This window comes from Vigna angularis, chromosome 6 (genome assembly GCF_016808095.1).
Source record: "Vigna angularis cultivar LongXiaoDou No.4 chromosome 6, ASM1680809v1, whole genome shotgun sequence".
NCBI classification, from domain to species: Eukaryota; Viridiplantae; Streptophyta; class Magnoliopsida; order Fabales; family Fabaceae; genus Vigna; species Vigna angularis.
In genome coordinates, this window is record NC_068975.1 from 19,444,381 (window position 1) to 19,457,431 (window position 13,051).

Sequence of the window (13,051 nt, forward strand, 5' to 3'; positions counted from 1 at the left end):
TAAAATTAATTTTTATTATTTGTTGTGTACCTTACAATTTTATATATTTTATTTATTTTTTATTATAAAAAACAAATTTCATTAAATTAAAAAATTATGAATGTAGGTGGGAAATTATAAATAAAGGAGGTTTCAAACCTCTATAAAATAAGTCACTAATATGAGAGATTAAAACCCTTCACAAAAAAACCTCTACAATATAAATATGATACCTGTGGTCATTAAAAACCTCCGCAAATTAATAGTTACGACTCTAATTGTGGGAGTTTCAAAAACCCCTGGAAATTAATTTGTGGAGGGTGAAAACCTCTGCAAAATGAAGAAATAACCTCCATTAAATAACAATTTTTTTGTAGTGCTAATAAGACTTTTTGTGTAATACTTTGATTAAAAGAGCATTTTATTTTATATAATTAAACATTTTAGTACATATTTACATACTTGTTCATTTATATATACTTCTGGTGATGGAAAGGATGATAGATTTATATAGATGAGAATGGATCGCATTGTAATTAATTAACAATTATCAATGTTTATTTATATATCTCTTCACATTTTACAAATAACATTGTTCAACTAAGTCAATATAAGAGGAAGTTACACATATCAACTTTGTGAATCCTACTTGTATAAAAAGATAACCACGTTCGCACCTTAGGATAATAGTGGGTTGAGGATATGATATCAACCATAGGCATAGGATAATCTTCTTCTAGGTGAACTTATATAATTAATATTAGTATATACAAGTTATTTTTGAAATGAAAGCAAAGAATAATAACATTACTTGCAGGAAATGACATCTCCTATACATATTAATCGATATTGTCGTATATCAAAATGCGGTGCTATGTAGTAGGAAGATAGTATAATTTTGACCATATGACAGATAGACTAAGATGAGATTATATAGATTATCAATTGCATAACTAATGTCTGGTATATTCATCCACTTGTTTGTATTAGTTTGTAAGGAATGAAATAAATTGTTATGAAAGAAAAAGGAAACAAATAATAAATACGATGTGAAATATAGGAATGTGTATTGCTGATTGTGACTCCAGTAACAAAGACCTCCTCAATTCTTCGAGTCCTTGTTAGCTTCCTACTAATGTTGTGTATTCATCACACCACTGACCAAATTATTTGTAGAGATTATGTCAAATAAGGGCCATAACTTTTCCCACAACCCTAATGACGCAACAATGCATCTATAACCACAATGACCATTAGTCACGACATCAACAATAACGAGAATATGTAGAAGACAAATAGGATGTACTGCTCTATAATGGGTACTCTCCTTTATTGCACAAATTTTGCCTTAGATTGGGTTTGTTTCTTCTTATATGAAGATTCATTTGTTGAGCGCAAGACGTCTACGTGCTCAAAATATGATGGCTCACACTTTGTAGATATTTTAATTCGTTGAAGTTTACACTTTTGTACACCCTTTACTTAACTTTGTGCAATGGAAGTACCATAGATGTCATTGCAGACAAGCAATTTCAAGTAACTTTTACTTGATGATGCCTTTACCTCCAATGTCAACCTCTTCAAATTGTTCTTGAACCATATCAAGTTCACGTTTAATAGATAACTCTAGCTGAGATGCATTTGATACAATATTTGCAAAACTCAATATGGTTCACATTATATGAATTTCAGCAAAAGGAATCACCCTATGGTCATATCGTGCTAATTTAGAAGCATAGGGAAGATCATACGTCCGTCTCAATATGCATCCACAACTTCCACTATCCAATCTTATATGCTTTACTCGTTCCAATTCTTCAACAATGAGTCCCAAAGTATATCTTGATACATGTCCAACAAGTCTTCTATATTTGATTCCTTTAAAAGCTTCACTCATAAGATTCAGACTTTTTTCAAAGGACATCGTTATCTTATTATGTTGGCAGATAATGACATTGTGAATAACATCCTAACAAGAACAAAAATCTCTCATACTTCTCCCTAAAACTTTCTTGAGGCGTAAATGAGCAGACTCAACCTTGATAGAAATGACATCAACAATATCATAAAATATTTAACAAAAACAACTAAGTAAAATAACATTAAAATATATTTTTTTGTTGTTATGTTCCTTAAATCCATAACTCTATTTGTCTAGGCCTTTACAAAGTATGACTTACATGGAATAATCCAAGTATGATTCACATATTTGAATAATAAAGACAATGAACTATAGGTGTACTAAAGGCAATAGTCACCAAACATGGACTCATTTTCACAATCAATGACATTTTCTCACGCTTCCATGACCACATCTCATGCCTCAACAGAGTCAACTAACATTTTGGACACGACTTTCACATTTTTCAGAATGTTGAAACTAATAAGACTCATGGAATACATTGACAATGACATTATCAAAGTCAAGTCTCTGTCACTAATAATAACTTGTGGACCGCTCTCAGATGTTAGAAATAAACCTCGAAGCCTTTCCAAAGCCCAAGTGAAATTATTTTCTTGTTCACTTGAAAAGAATGCAAATGTCTTTGCGAATGTCAACCTTGTAGATGTCACACCAATTATCTCAACCAAGGGCAACCAATATTTGTTTCTTTTGTACGTTGAATCTATCAACAAAACAATATTAAATGTTGTTAAAATAGAATGACTTAATTTCTCACACCAAGAAATGGAGGGGAGGGGGATGAATTGGTGAAACTTAAAAACAAAGTCTTCTAAAATCTTTTTCGCAAAAGGTGATGCCTTTAAAGCTTTCTTTAAACGCAAGGTAAAAGACTTTCTAATGCAGTGGAAACTTAATCGAATAAGTACAGAGTAAAGTCGATTAAAAGTAAAAGAGTAGGGATCAAAAAATTCAAGCACTACTTTTTATACTGGTTCGGCCAACCTGCCTACATCTAGTCCTTCCAACCACGAGAAGCAAATGCACTATAATGATCAAAGCTTTTACAACAAGGCTTTTATAGAGACCTCAGTCAAAAATATAAAACACCTCTTTAACCTCTAATCAAATATAGGCAGTACAATAACTAGACTAGCAGCAAGAATCCTCTCTCTTACTGTTTAAACCCTTTGAGACACCTCTCAAAGTCAAGAACACCACACGCTCTTCTTCCTATAGTCACAACAGGGAACCTCAATCCAATCTTCACAAGATTGTAGACTCTGATCTCGCAGTTACACCCAAATGTGCAGAATTGATCAGCCCTTTAAATACACAACAAACTTGCTCTTCAAGAAATCTCAAGCAGATGATCACCACGGTCACTTCTTGATTCTTGGAGCTCTTTTCCTCTTTCTGCAAGATAGAACTTTCTGAAAAATATCACAAAAACTATTAGATTCACAAAAGTTCTCACAGAAATTAAATTTGCGTCAATTTATAGTATAACACATCTCTGACGCATTTTAATCGACTAAGCTTCTAATGCAGTTGAATATAACAATTCTGTTATAGCAATTAACAACAGTCAAAACAATTAATTGAATTCGCAATTAATGTAGTCGAATGACATTTAATGCTTGGTCAACATATTTAAAAATATGACCGTTAGATAGTTATATCAAGCATTAACAAAATTTCAAAGCAGTAACAAACTTAGTGGAATGCAACACGTAGATAATTGATTATGTAATAGTGTAAATCATAGTTTTGAAAAACTTTCCCTTTGAAAAATCTCACAGCACACTTTGAAAAAGGGTTGTGCAAAGACACGAGTTTTAATCGACTCACCCCATAAAGAAATCGACTTAAAATTGTTGTTTTGCCACAAAAATAAAATTCAACATTAGTGCTTGTGGTTTTTCTCATCCAGAAACACGTGTCATGCATTCATGTATAAAATCACATATATAACACAGTGAAATGCAATGAACAAAACAACAACAACACAATCATGTTCTCCGCATATAAAATGATGGAATCCTGCCTGATGTATTTTATCAGTGTCCTCTTTTTGTAGTTTTTACATTTTATTGTGCACGTATTTTAGCTTGTAAAGAGCATGGGTTACTATAAATACCCAGCTCCTCTCTTGTATTGGCACTTTTGAGATTAATGAGAATTTGATTTTCTGACCTTCAGAAATAATTCTCATTCCTCCACGCTACCTCTCCTTCGCTGCCACCTCGCATGCGTTAGCGTTTTTCATTTCCTTCTTCAACCACGCGTCCGCTCCCTCATTCCACATCATTTGCTTTTCTTCTCACACATCAGACACGCACAGCCACATTCTCTCTTTCGTGAGAGCTTTTCTCCATCTCGCAGAACCACATCTCGTTCTTCCACTCGAGAGTCTCCTCGTCGCCAGCCATTCTTCATCACAAATCCATCTCTTCTCCTCCGTAAGTATCAGATTCACAAGTTTCTTCATCTTTCTTCCACTATCACCAAATCATCTGCACATTTGTCTAGGGTTTCTTCATCCTTCATCATTTTCTCTGATTTTAGCCGATTAAAATCACTCTTGATTCGTTCCAAACCTTTTCCACTGTTCAATCTTCATTTTGAACCGATTAATCGGTTCATATTGGGTTTCCTTCCATTTCTAGGGTTTCTATCGAGTTTAACCCTCTGTTTTTTTCATTTTCCGCTGCGTTCATCTGTGGAGGAAGCTTCGAAGGAGCTCGCGACACGCACATTCGTCATCTCCTTGGAGGCTCGTCCATCAGTTGGTATCAGAGCAAGGTCGAGCACTCTTCAAAGCTAAGTATCTCTCTGTTTTCTATTTCGTTCACTGTTTCTGTTTTGTGTTTTGTTTCTTTTGATTCAGTCTCCTGTTGAATCTGTTTCGATAATGTCTTGGTGATTCATCTTGTTTTTCTCGTTTTTATTCTGTTCTTTGCGTTTTGTTTCGTTAATTTCTGAGTTGTTCATTATTTTCCTTTAATGTCTTGATTTGCTTTTCTGATTTGAGTTGTTGCAAATATTGTTTGTGTTTCGTGTTTGATTCTCTTCATTTTTGTTTCGGTTTCCAAGTTGCATTTCCTGTGCCTTGAGTTTTTATCATTTTATTCGGTGAATCCAATTTGTTTGAGTCTTTTAATTTCTAAATCCATTTTTGTTTTGTCTATGTCATGTTACTTTGTTTTAATTGTCAATTAAATCTGAGTTTAACTGATTCAATTGAATTTTTGCTTTGAGTAAGATCTGTCCATCATCATAAGCAGTGACATTCAATTGAATGAGCTTGATGCAGACTTCACAGCAGTTTTAATGTCATTTCATTTATCTGAAGTTGTCTTGAGTTTTTATATGCTGACCATTACATGTAATTGTATTGCACTTTTGAAATTCTGTGAGCTGAAAGTTGAATCTGCTTGCGGATAGCAAATGCACACCAATTAAGCTATGAAATGTTGCATGGAGCTTGGGTGCAAGATGCCTACAGCAACATCAGTCTCTGATTTGGCCAGCTACACCGAACTGGTTTTTCTTTGAAGTCTGTGTTAATGTTTTGAGTATGTGTGTTTGTTTTGCTTGGTATTAGCTCATTACTAAGCTTCTAGTTTCTCCAAATCCTAGAGTCATTGCCAACCATTTTTTTTTTACATTTTCTAAACTACAGAAGTAAGTTGTTTCAATGCTTGTCAATCACTGTTTTGGTCCAAAACGAAATAAAGGCATGAGTTGAGTAAATCAGTTCAAAAGAGGCAAATTCTGAAAAGAAAAACAAGGAACTGAACATGTGAATTTGAGTAAAAGCCTATGAAATTGTTTAAACTAGCCTTGAATGATCAAAACAAGCATCATTAAACTTGTTCGAGTGGATTTCAGTTTGCAATTGTGTCCAGAATTGAAATTGCTAAAAATAGCTATTGGACAAGTTCAATTTTGCATCTGAAACCTGTGTTCACCAACCAGTTCTGCAATTCCTTGCTGCATTTTTTTTATTTGCTTTCTTAATCAGTTCTAGATCCCTTGTTAGGTTCTGTTTGTGTGCTCACCTTATTCTTTGCTTTGTTTCTTGTTTGTCTTGATTGACTTTCCTGGTTTTGTTTCAATGCATGTGCATTCTATTTTGTTGTTCATAATTGAGCTTTTGTTGCTTTCATAATCTGATCTAGAGTTGATCTTGAGTCAGTTTCTCTACTGTGCTGTCAGTTTCATTATCTGGTGCTTACATTGTTGGTGGTTGTCCTGTTCTGATTTCTGACTTTGCCTTAGCTTAGCCATTCTTGATTGAGAAGCTTTTATACTTTGGTTTCAGGAATTTTAAAGAAGGTTTGTGTGCTTGATAGCATCTTAGGTGGTGGTGGTCTGAAAGACTCTCCAGCTTTGTACTGCCAAGGGAGAATCTCCCTTCCAAACCTTTTAATTTTAGTGCTTTAAGCTTCCAGAGAGAAACTTGAGTTTGTGAGCTTTGTGTGGATACATCTAAAGCCAAATATCCTTGTTGAGAGTGTGTTCTTACTTCAGTTCTGATTATGAATTGTGCTTACCAATTAGATTTATGTAGTTTTTGTTTTGATTGCCATTTATAGGTGGTGTTGTGTCAAGAGTGAATTACAAAAAGCTGCAACAGTATAGAAGTTGAACAAGGAGTCTCATGAAACGTGAACTGAATGGGCTTTGGGAGTGCAGACCAGAACCTTCACTGATACAGTTGTAGAACTTCAACAGAGTGTAGCTTAAGCAACCAGAGGCAGAAACACTTCATGTGGGAGTGTTGAACAAAAGGGAGTCTTTCACCTTAAATTGCTTCTGTTTTGGTTGAACTATTCCCGTTATAGCTTGTATTGCTTAGCATTCTTTGAAGGTTGATCTGGTATGATAGTTTTTGTAGACTAGGATTAGCCATTCTGAATTGGAATTGTTTCTGCATTGTATTGGATTGGTCAGGTTTTGATTAGTCTGGATGGTTGTTTCATCAGTTTGGTTCAACTTTGACTTACACTTATTTGCATCTAGTTTACTATCCATTTCCATTTGTACCTTGCTGAAATTTGGTGTGAAATTTTAGTGTGCAGAGCTTATCTGTTTGGGAGTTTAGTTGGAATTACACAGCTAGAAGCAGTCTTGTAAATAGGGAAGTTGCTTAGCTTACCTAATTCTACTGTGCTTAGCTATTTCTGAATTTCATTTGACATTGCTTTGCATTGTGTACTCTGCTGAACTAGTTGTGAATTTTCTGTGTAGTTTGGGAAAAGCCATACTGATCGTATTGTAGCAGATTGTAAATTGTGCGCTGAATCCGTGAGACAAGTAGAATTTACATCTTGCTGTGAAGTTTTGAACTAAAGGGCCATTCTTCTACCTTAAACTGTTTCAGTTTTGATTGAACTACTCTTGTTATAATTTGTAATTGCTTGCAATAAGTGAATTGTTGATTTAGTTGGAATTGTTTGTGCAGTATAAGTTGACACCATTATTTGAGCAGCAACAGAATCTCAGTGGAAAGCTTGTGCAGCCAAGAGAAAGGGAAGTTCTTCCTACCCTATATCCTCTTTTGCAATTTGTTTTAACTAAGTGAATACTCATAGCAGTTTTGTGCATGTGTGATTATAGGATGGGCATGGCAAGAAGATTCAAGACAATTGATTCCAGAAGCAACAAAGTTGAGCAACAAAGCTGAATGAAGTGGACCAGGATCGTAGCAGCCTAGCATAATTTTTGTTTTTCTTTTGTAATTGTTTTCTTCAATTTGTTTGTAATAGGCTTGTGTTAGCCTACTGTTAGCTTTAGCTTGTTTTGTAAAAAGGCCTTTTATAAAGTCCAAGTTCTTTGGAAGAGTCCTTGGTGCTCTTTCAAACTCTTGGCAACTTTACTTGCTTTAATTTTAGCATAGCTAGACATGTGAGTGTGTCTTGTTAGCCAAAGCAACAAGCATCACCATAGGAGTAGACTTTAATATTGATGGTGTGAATTGTGTTCACGTTTAGGGGTGATTTAGGCTAAAAGGGATTAAATTCTAAGCCTTATCACATTAGAGTCCGAGAGTCTAGTCTTTTAATTGTGCTTCATTGTTTGTGATTGTTTGTGAGTTGTGTTCTTTGATTTTAAAGGTGATTTTTGTTTAAAGGGTAACTAGTAGTAACCTAAGACATTTCTGGCAAGGTAAGACTTGGTACTTAAGCAGTCTTCATGACTCACCTCTCTTACTTGGGACTTGTCTAAGTGTGAATCTTGTATACCTTTCACACAAAGAAAACTTTTAAAAAACAAAGATGTCTTGTTATAGTTCATATAGGTCTTCTAGGTTAGATAATGTTGATGAAATGTTTAAACAAGCTAGGAATCTTCCATCCTTTGGTAAAGACATAGGTGCATTAACATACCTAGCTTGAGAAAAAGAAATTGATAAAATAAATCCTTGGTTTTATGGAGAGAGTGAATATTATGTCCTTAGCATATATCTCTCTAAGTTAGAAGAGCATGCAAGTGAGTGGTGGGATGAAAGACAATATCATGTTAGGAAAGGTAGAAAGTCCTCCATACGTGATTGGCATGATTTAAAAGCTTGCATGAGAAGAAAGTTTGTGCCTTCAAGCATTAAAAGAAACCTAGAATTAATTAGGGATTGCATTGATGATGGAAAACTATTTCTTGAGAGTTTAAAGGATCATGGGTTTCTTCGTAGAGAATTAGAATTTGGGGCAAGACTTAAAGAGATCAAGGATAAGAAAAGAGAAAAAGAGATTGAGAGAAAAGAAGAGGAAGAAAGGAAAGAAGAAGAGAAGAGAGAAAGAGAAGAAAATGAGAAAAGAAAAGAGAGAAAAAGAGAGGAATTAAGAAGAGAAGAAGAGAAAAGAAAAGAAGAAGAAAGAAAAGAAATAGAGAGAAAAGAAGAAAAGAGAGAAAGGCAAGAAAGAGAGAAGAAAGAAAAGGAGAAATTGTTGCTGATGACAAATTCTATTCTTTCCAAGACTATGGAACCTTTCAAGACTATGTAACCTAAAAGGAAAGGTTTCCAAATCTTTACTTCTTTTCCAATCATGGTTTATTCTTCAAATATGGACTTCTCTTTCAAACCAATTGTCATTATATATTCTATGAAAACATTCTTAAAATATGACAATTCAAATCTTGAGTTATTGTTATCTTTAAGAAAACAATTAACTCAAGACAAAAGTGAATTTGGACTTCTAGAATTTCCAAATGTGATAAAACAAGATATTAGAAGTCCTTATTTCCTTGTTTTTATAGAAAAATTCTTTCTTGGATTGATATTAATTGAAAATATATTTGATGTTTATTGCAGATTTGTGTTTGATCCAGGAGGAAGAAAAAGTGGATATAAAAGAATAAGGCCACTCTAAGATGACCATGCTCCCAAAGATTGTGTGGAGCTTCTTCATAAGGCGATTGCCAGATTTGAGGACAAATCTTTTTTTAAGAGGGAGGGTATGATGGAATCCTGCCTGATGTATTTTATCAGTGTCCTCTTTTTGTAGTTTTTACATTTTATTGTGCACGTATTTTAGGTTGTGAACAACATGGGTTACTATAAATACCCAGCTCCTCTCTTGTATTGGCACTTTTGAGATTAATGAGAATTTGATTTTCTGACCTTCAGAAATAATTCTCTCTTGAAAGTCATATGCTATAGAGTGCAAAGACTCCCTCTAGCCACCTTCCAAGCACCTCTCTCACTTTCATTTTCTAAATTTCACGGTGCTACTTATTCCTCCACGCTACCTCTCCTTCGCTGCCACCTCGCATGCGTCAGCGTTTTTCATTTCCTTCTTCAACCACGCGTCCGCTCCCTCATTCCACATCATTTGCTTTTCTTCTCACACATCAGACACGCACAGCCACATTCTCTCTTTCGTGAGAGCTTTTCTCCATCTCGCAGAACCACATCTCGTTCTTCCATTCGAGAGTCTCCTCATCGCCAGTTCTTCATCACAAATCCATCTCTTCTCCTCCGTAAGTATCAGATTCACAAGTTTCTTCATCTTTCTTCCACTGTCACCAAATCATCTACACATTTGTCTAGGGTTTCTTCATCCTTCATCATTTTCTCTGATTTTAGCCGATTAAAATCACTCTTGATTCGTTCCAAACCTTTTCCACCATTCAATCTTCATTTTGAACCGATTAATCGGTTCATATTGGGTTTCCTTCCATTTCTAGGGTTTCTGTCGAGTTTAACCCTCTGTTTTTGTCATTTTCCGCTGCGTTCATCTTTGGAGGAAGCTTCGAAGGAGCTCGCGACACGCACATTCGTCATCTCCTTGGAGGCTCGTCCATCAACATGTAACACATAATACACATGTGTTATCAATTATGCATTGTCATCATCAAAAACTCAGATATTACTGACATTGTGGGTTCAGCTAAACTAGTGCTCCCCCTATCAACAATCTCAACAAATACGTTCAAAAAATTCACTGAATCAGGATGCGTCTAGAAGAGGTCACTTACAACCTCAAATTCGTCGATACCTATACTCTAATGAATGTAGTTATCACGATCCAACATCATTATCAACTACTACAGTTCAGTTCTTAACCCTAATGATTGTTTGTATGTATAATTTGTGTTGTAGATTTTCTTGACTATTGTCACATTAAAATCGTTATTTTCTTTATAAGAGTCAATAAAATATTTGCAGACATTACTTGAGTCTTAGTCATATAAACGAGTAATAATTGTTCACTGGATTTAACTTGCCAACAAAAGGGTGACCCACTAAACTCTCTGTCAAATCGTGGTTGTGATGTCCACATATTACCTTCAATACCCATCCGTCGTCATTAAAAGATGGCTTGCCCCTTAATTTAAAATAACATCCACATTTTCTTATGCCCGTATATACTTAGTTGGACATTGAGTTTATATTTCCTATACTTTTCACCTCTTTTCACATCCTAACAAGACAAACGTCTTCCTTCCCAATTCATCGGTAGCTTTGTTCAATCTTATAGTTACCACAACAAACCCAAGAAGATGTGAAATCTCTCTCATTCATTGAATTAAATCTTCACGAGAGGAAACTATTTCATTCGTTGTAAAATTATTTGTCAAATCTCCCTCTCATAACTTCATTTATGAAAGAAGAAAAGTTTGATATAAAACTAGAATTTACTCGAGAATCCATACCATAAGGATATTCTTTCATTTTATAGTATAATAACTTATAACATAATATCCACCCCAATATCTAACATGATTCATAATAATACTAATAATAATATCAAATTATTAAAAGACATCTAAAAAATTATTCATAAATTTAAAATAATAAACTCCAAAATATTATTAAAAAGCATTTAATAAATTTAAAATAATAAAACTTAAAAAAGAGATTAATAAAACACATCTAACAAATTAATAATAAATTCAAAATAAAAAGTCATTATAATAAATTTAAAATACTGAAAATTTAAAAATAAGAATCGAGGGCTTTTAATAGATTTAGAAATTTGTTAAAGGCTCAATTGATTTCAAAATTCGTTAAAGAATATTTCAGAGGTCTTCAATGAATTTTGAAATTCGTTGAAGGCCTCAACAGTTTTCGAATACCGTTGAGGTCTTCAATAGTTTTAGAAATCCGTTGAAGCCTTCAAATTGGAGTTTAGGGTTTCATGCACCTACTTTTCCACCGCGAATCGAATGAAGTTTCACGCACAAAGAAGATGAAGAAGATGCACCAATTCTTAAGTTGTGTTGCTACTAGAAAGAACAATGGACCACATCCCTAAACTAACGACACAAACACCCCCACATCAAGGACCACAAACTTAGAGCAAGAAGGACCACAAACAAGTAATGATCACTGAACATGAAGTGAAGAAATTGAGGGATGCAGAGATATAAGTATGAAGATGAGAGGAGAAAAATGAATGAAGTGGTTAGGATGTTGGAAAATTTGGTAAGTAGTAATTACTACTTACCAACGTCATTAACTTTTTTTTCTTTTAAATTACTGAGAGATATTTTAGGCTATTAGAGATGTACTGAGAAACACTCTAAATCTTATAACAAATGAGAAAAGGTAAGATCCGCCTAAAGTTAAATAAAACTTCATAGTATGCCCGTTACATTAGAGGTAAGCTAATGATTTAAAGTTTTACTTCTTTTTTTAAAGTTTGATTGTTCATAATTGTGCAAAGAAGTTGAGAAGTTTGTAATAAGTTTTAAAGTGGATAATAAAATAGACTTTAAGTTTAACTCAACCTCATAAATATTAATAGATGATCTGATAATAAATGAAATGATATACCCATCAAACACAAATCTCATTAGAATAAATAGACCATGATTCTGATACAATGTTAAACAATGAACATTAAACCTAATCCAATTCCATAAAATTTATTTGTAAAATGAAATTTGTATCAAATATATATATATATATATATATATATATATATATATATATATATATATATATTTATTTATTTATTTATTTATTTATTTATTGTTGTTAATATCAGATGTGAAACCATTTAATAGAAAAGTTGTTTCAGACCACTCACAACAATTCTCAAGCATTTCCTTGGGGATGTTTTAATTGGAGAAAAATATAAATATAAAAAACTCTTAAAAATATTATATAACATACTCATATCCACTTAAAATTAAGTAGAAATGAATTAAGGAAAAACAGATTAGTTTTTTTTTTAACTTATCCTATCAAATAAAATATAAATCTTCTGTTTTTTATATAAGAAAAAAAATGTTCAATTTTGATTAGATCGTGTGCTATTGTTTGAATACATGGTCAATTCAATTTTGATAATTGAATTCAATTTTTTTTCCATGATTTTCATATCTATAAAAAATGAAACTTGAGTCTAAAACTACCCGTTATTTGGATTTGCTATTTCTATTTTTCAATACAGGAGGCTATGGAAGGGATAGTATAACTCATCTAAGATAAGCACTTAATACAATGGAACATGCATTTAATTGAAGATATTTTCGTGTCAAACTATTAGAAAAGATTGTATTTTATTTTTTAATTAAATTGTAAATTATTTCGTCCTTACATTTTATAAAAATAATGTAAAATATTATTTTCGATATATAATATAATGTGAAATTTCGTTTATTACGTAATAAACGCTTTACATAAATTTGACCTATATGAAACTGAAAACATAT